Raw genomic sequence first — 6000 nt, 5'->3', positions numbered from 1 at the left:
ATAAAAAACAATTAGTATAAGAATCGTGGCAATTGAATAAATACTGCATACTGAGTGAAAGGAAGGCTTCCCAAAAATGAAAAAACTTGATAACGCGAACTGCGCACTTATTAAGTATTAGACATGGAGTCTCAATATACGGGGTGAAACGATACTACGGACTTGATGTATATGTCGGCGGCCGATCGTAAAATCCGCCAGATCACGAAATTCCTAGGCATATCGTGAAACGCCGCCATTTCATGATATGCCTAAACGTTGGCCAGGCATATCACGATGTGCCTGAGAAATAATACGGCAGATCGATTAGAGCAAACGCATTCGTCGATATTCCTAGCTCTGTACCGGGACAGAGTAAAATAGTTTCTTTTTTGGCCACTGGTGGCGCTGCGTATGCAATGGCGGCCGTGACCAGCTGACCGGTCGTGTTTGTTTTAGCGCGTGAAAAATGTCGGCGTCGCAACAAAATAATCTTTAAACCGAAAATAGTGATTGAATTCAAAAATAGAAGTGCAAAAGAAGCTTTTGAACATCAGCTCCGTTCTTTTTATGTGAAAACGGATTCTGTGCACAATGTGAAAAAACCATGCACGTCTGCCCGTATTTTAGAGGTTAGTATTTGTTTGATAAATAAAGTAGTCACTAGTTGTTTATTATTTACATAGAAAAATTTAGGTACGACGAGCGAAGCGAGGAGTGGTTAGTATTATTAATTGTGATCACGACGCACGAGCCGAGCGAGCGAAGCGAGCGTGCCGCGGCAGCGGCCGGCGAAGTGCCAGAACCGATATGGCCTTGTTTCATGATACGCCTAGGAATTTCATATCTGCCTAAACTGGCCAAATCATGAAAATGGCGGCACTTCATGATTTGCCTAGGAATTTCATGATCTGCCTAAACGTCACTAGGCAAATCGCTAAACGGTGAGTTTTGAACGATATGGCGGATGTCCCTTAGCCAATTCATGAAAGCGGCATTTCACGATATGCCTAGAATTTCGTGATCTGGCGGATTTTACGATCGGCCGCCGACATATAGATCTCATTAATCATGAGAGTTTACGACCGATACTATATCAAACACCGGCTCATGCTGAGGCACTGACAACAGATCAGTAGAAAGTTATTCTCGTAGTTTTTTGGAGTCAGTTCAATTTTTTTTACATGTTTCTTTATGTTTGAGTTGCAATGTGGATCGCACTTGACGCAGAGCAAAGGTGGTGTTAATTTGTTAAACCAATGATTTTCAATGTTTACGCTTGCGCTTGCGATCTTTGTAACGCACCACGAGAAGAATAATTTAGCTATAGGCATTTACTAGACATTACCGGGTCGGCCGGCCGGGTTGAGAGCCGTGGTGGCCTAGTGGTTTGACCTATCGCCTCTCAAGCAGAGGGTCGTGGGTTCGAACCCGGCTTGCACCTCTGAGTTTTTCCAAATTCATGTGCGGAATTACATTTGAAATTTACCACGAGCTATGCGGTGAAGGAAAACATCGCGAGGAAACCTGCACAAACCTGCGAAGCAATTCAATGGTGCGTGTGAAGTTCCCAATCCGCACTGGGCCCGCGTGGGAACTATGGCCCAAGCCCTCTTGTTCTGAGAGGAGGCCTGTGCCCAGCAGTGGGACGTATATAGGCTGGGATGATGATGATGACCGGGTCGGCCGGGCTAACAAGTGCGAAATTCAAACTTCATATCTTGCTGTCCCGCTCACGCTAATATTATTTAATACGAGAGAGAGAGGGACGGTACGATACGAACTTCGATTTTCGAATATCGTAGTAGCCCCCCTGAATTGACCGCTCTTATTTGCGTCACTGTCAAGGTTCATAATGCTCCTAGTCAGTGAATTAATTTTATATTAAGAATTTTTTCACTAACGTTTACACCTAAGCTACTAACGAACATGTTACGACTGCTTGAAACTTGAAATAAATGAAATTGTAAATAAGATTTAGCATTTATGTTACTATAATCACAATCAATCTCAAACTAGTCACCAAACCCCTTTGATTTGACGGCTGGTCTGACTGGTTATCGCAAAAGTAGCTTGGTGCATCAAACGCTCAGAATTTTCCACAAAAACTTCTAAAATCCACATCCTTATCATCAGCCTCAAATTGAATTAGAACATATTCCACAAACTATTCAAAATATTGATTTTTCCGGCTAGAGAGCAGCGCTAAACAGCCGATAATAACTCATGATCTTCATTTCGCACAATAGATATTGAAAACGAAAACAAAACACCGTATAAATACGCCTTGAAAACAATTTCAACTTTAGAATCTATTCAGTGGTAAACAAGTGTAGTGACTATCCTTGCGAAGAAGAAATCAAAATGGCTGCTATAACGAAAGTGACAGTTATCTTGCTTGTGGTGACTTTTATGGCTTCAATTGACTTCGGTGAAGCTCAAAACCGAGGTTCGCAAAACCGAGGGCCTCAAAATCTTGGGTCTCAGAACAGAGGGTCTCAGGACCAGAATTTCGGAAGGCCTCAAGGTCAGGGTGGACCAAGGAGTCAAGGAAATGGACGCCAATTTGTGAAGCGTTCAGCTGATCATCAAGAGAACTTTTATGAATCTGCATATGAAACCGCATTCGAAGGACCCCACAGGATTCGGGGTTTACCGGGATTTCTTCACTAATTAACTGATTTCGGCATTGGGGCATGTGCAATAATGATCAAGGCTTATATTAAAGGGTTCATTCATTACAACTGGTTGTTTTTTCATTGCTATGTCCTGTGAACAATGTAAGTATGATCAAAAGGGTTCGGTTAAATATGTACATTATGAGGGTTTGAATTGCGGGCAAAAATATCTGACACGTCCTACCTGTTATAGAAATAGAGTCGTATCAAATATACTCAGCGGCACAAAATTTGATTTGAGGGCCAGATTTTTTTGTCGCTCAGTATATTTATGCGCGCTTTGTTATGTCATATATTGGTGATGGTGATAGTACATCATTGTCTTGTCATACATTCCAGATTGACAATTACAGGTCGTACATTAATTGAACCCGAGTTAAAACATATTATGCTTCAGTTTTTCATGATCATCTCCAGCCAATATAGGTACGTTCCACTGCTGGTCGCAGGCTCATTGGATATCTTCCAATGGTCGGGGTCTTACAGCAGCGTCTAGAATATTGTCGAAAATTAGCCTGTCCATTTCTCGTACTAATGATAGATAACTCTAAAACTAGTATAGTATATAATGTATATCAGGCCCAACTCCTCAAGCGCCGCAAGTACTCCTCCTTATAAAGGATTACGAGTTTGCGGCGCTTGCTGTTGAGATTTTAGGGCCTTGGTCAGTCGACATGCTTTCTTTCATAAAGGCCCTTTCTTCCCGGTTGGTCGACGCTTCTGGGGACCTAAGAGCTGGCGCGTATTTATCCCATAGTGGATCTCACTTGCGGTCCAAAGGAGTAATGCCACAGGCAGATCGGAGAGAGACGGGATGTTCTTTTTATAATTTTCATTTTTATAGTAACATGTATTTACTTAATGTTTCTTAGATTAGTTCCCTTTGTCTTCTTTTTAACTGTTAATTTCAAGTGTTTTATGTTATTTTATAGTAAGTAGTCGGATCTGACCACATTCATGAGAGGAGCCAGCTTTTGATAAAAAAAGAATCATCAAAATCGGATAACCTAGAAAAAGTTGTAAGGTAAAAAAAGCAGTTGAATTGATAAACTTTTTTTGAAGTTGGGTAATAAAAGTAGACACGATAAGCGTTGATGCATCCGAATCGAAACGAAGGATTGTTCATACATTTTATTAAAAAAAGTTATAAATCATCGGAGAATAATAACTACTTAAGTAACGAGTTACAATAATTATGTTCATCAATAATAAGAAATACAATCTCGGTAATACTCGACGGATCATCAAAACCGATGATCTTTGTTTAAATCCTTAAAGAAACTTAAACTATAAGGTAAATATCATAAACAATCATTACAATAACATATCAATTAATGAAAGAAACGGTCTGCGTATAAATGAAAGGTTCCGTCAGAACAAAAAGTGCCCAAAAGTGTACTATGAAGTGAAAAATTCGAACTTCGTATCTTATATTATTTAATACGAGAGAGAGAGTACGATACGAACTTTGATTTTCGAATTTTGTTGTAGTTTCTCTGCAAGAAAAATCGTGCAAGTTGCATTACATTGCGGCGCTCGATTGGTCACTACGAACTCGCTTGGCTTTACGGCCTCGTAATGAAATACAACTGGCACGTTTTTTCTTGCAAGTGTAAATCGGGCTAAAGAACGGTTGAAGTGCTCAAAATAATCAGGTATATTAATAAATTTGAGCTCCCCAGTCGTACATCTACTTGTGCTGCTGTCTGTAGTGGGTACATAAGTACAGCAAGCAATAATTAGTTGAGCGGTTGTCATATTAAAATATGTAGTTAACTGTACATTTCTGGTATGACAATACCACAAGAATGTCAAGTCACATACTTACTAACTGTTTATAATTTAGGCAAGTAATATAGACGTTAATAATATTGTCATTAACGAACCGATTAGCAAGCAGTAGGTACGGGTATTTCCATTTTTGTGCACACAGTCACTTGGATGTTCCTATTGTGGATGAAGCAACTCTTCGTAATATTTTTGAAATACGTTAGTCTTACGATGAGTTCCCGTATTATATATAATAATTTGTGAATCCATCATAACATTAGCACTTTCTCGAAACATTAGAAAGCAAATTGCATCCACGGCAGTGACATCCATGGAAGTGATTGTGTGCACAAAAATGAGAAATGCCCGTACACGGCCTCATTATGAACGTTTACAAGTGGCTCGGTAATCCCATGCTGAGCCTTCGATATTTCACAGGAGTTAATTCTCTGTTAGTTAACACTTATTGACAAACCATTTCAACGCATAACACCAGGATCGAAAAGCCATACAAAGATATTCTTAATTTTATAACACGCTTTTACATTAAGCACCGTTGATTCAGCGACTAAACTTAGATTAAATGAAGAAGAATTCCAGGAAAAAATAAACACCCAAATTCGAATGGGTAAGTAACTCGGTTTGATCAATCTACAGCATAAGGTTATTCATTGAAGTAAAAGCCTTAACTGTATGAATAATTATATTTTAATGCCGTAGATAGCAATATAGATATCTACGGCGTTGGAAAAGCATTTATTTCTGCCAAAGATAAATACCTAAATCACTGATTATATTTATACAAAAGTGACACAAAAATAAAACATAAGTTCTTTCTTTATCGCAATTCCAACAGGATTTTCATATCCCTATAATATCAATTTAAAGTATATTTTTCAATAAAATCACTTTTTTAATTAGTATGTGTCGCGTTTATATATAACCAGTGAAATCTACACCGTAACATTTTTAAGCTAATAAATAGCATATAATTATAATTCAACCAAATTGTGTACTTTAAAATAATTAAGTATGGCACTTTGGCAAGCTAAAATTACTAATTATATAGAGGGTGTCTTTAAATTATTCTGAATATATCAGGACGTTATTGGGTTAGTTTGACCGAATACTTCTGTAAAAAATTTTCATAGGAACTTTTGATCCAAAGTGTAGTCACGTCTTTGATGCGGTACACTTTGAACATCGATCAATGTATGGAAACATTTGTTAAACACAATTAAACAATCCCGAAAAACATTTACAAGGGTAATCAGTTAACTAATCTAATTATTTGCTAAAATATCTGGGCTATAATTTGAAGACACCTTGTCTATCTATAGGTAAATTACAAAACACTTATCAATATATTTGGCACAACGTAGAATTCACAGATTCTTTGGATTTCAAAGGAAAATCGGGGATAATTGTCCATAAATTTACCCCCCGAGTATATATAATTTAGTAATTTATCTTAATATAAGACGATGTAACCTTTCAAAAGAGTGATAGGTATAATAAATCACTTTATGGTACAGCCACATGCAATGAAATGTATAAAAATATATTCCGAAGT

The 6000-nt window shown here is 38.0% G+C and overlaps 1 long non-coding RNA gene across 1 annotated transcript; it reads left to right on the top strand.

Moving 5' to 3' along the window:
- Positions 1-37: 37 nt before the first annotated feature.
- Positions 38-2723, top strand: LOC141440943 (uncharacterized). The gene is made up of 2 exons (XR_012452764.1): positions 38-173; positions 1039-2723. It is a non-coding gene; the product is annotated as an uncharacterized lncRNA (long non-coding RNA).
- The last annotated feature ends 3277 nt before the right edge of the window (positions 2724-6000 follow it).

This window comes from Choristoneura fumiferana, chromosome 23, assembly GCF_025370935.1.
Source record: "Choristoneura fumiferana chromosome 23, NRCan_CFum_1, whole genome shotgun sequence".
Lineage (NCBI taxonomy): Eukaryota > Metazoa > Arthropoda > Insecta > Lepidoptera > Tortricidae > Choristoneura > Choristoneura fumiferana.
Note: the sequence above shows the minus strand (reverse complement) of the source record. Positions and strands in the feature narration are given on the sequence as shown.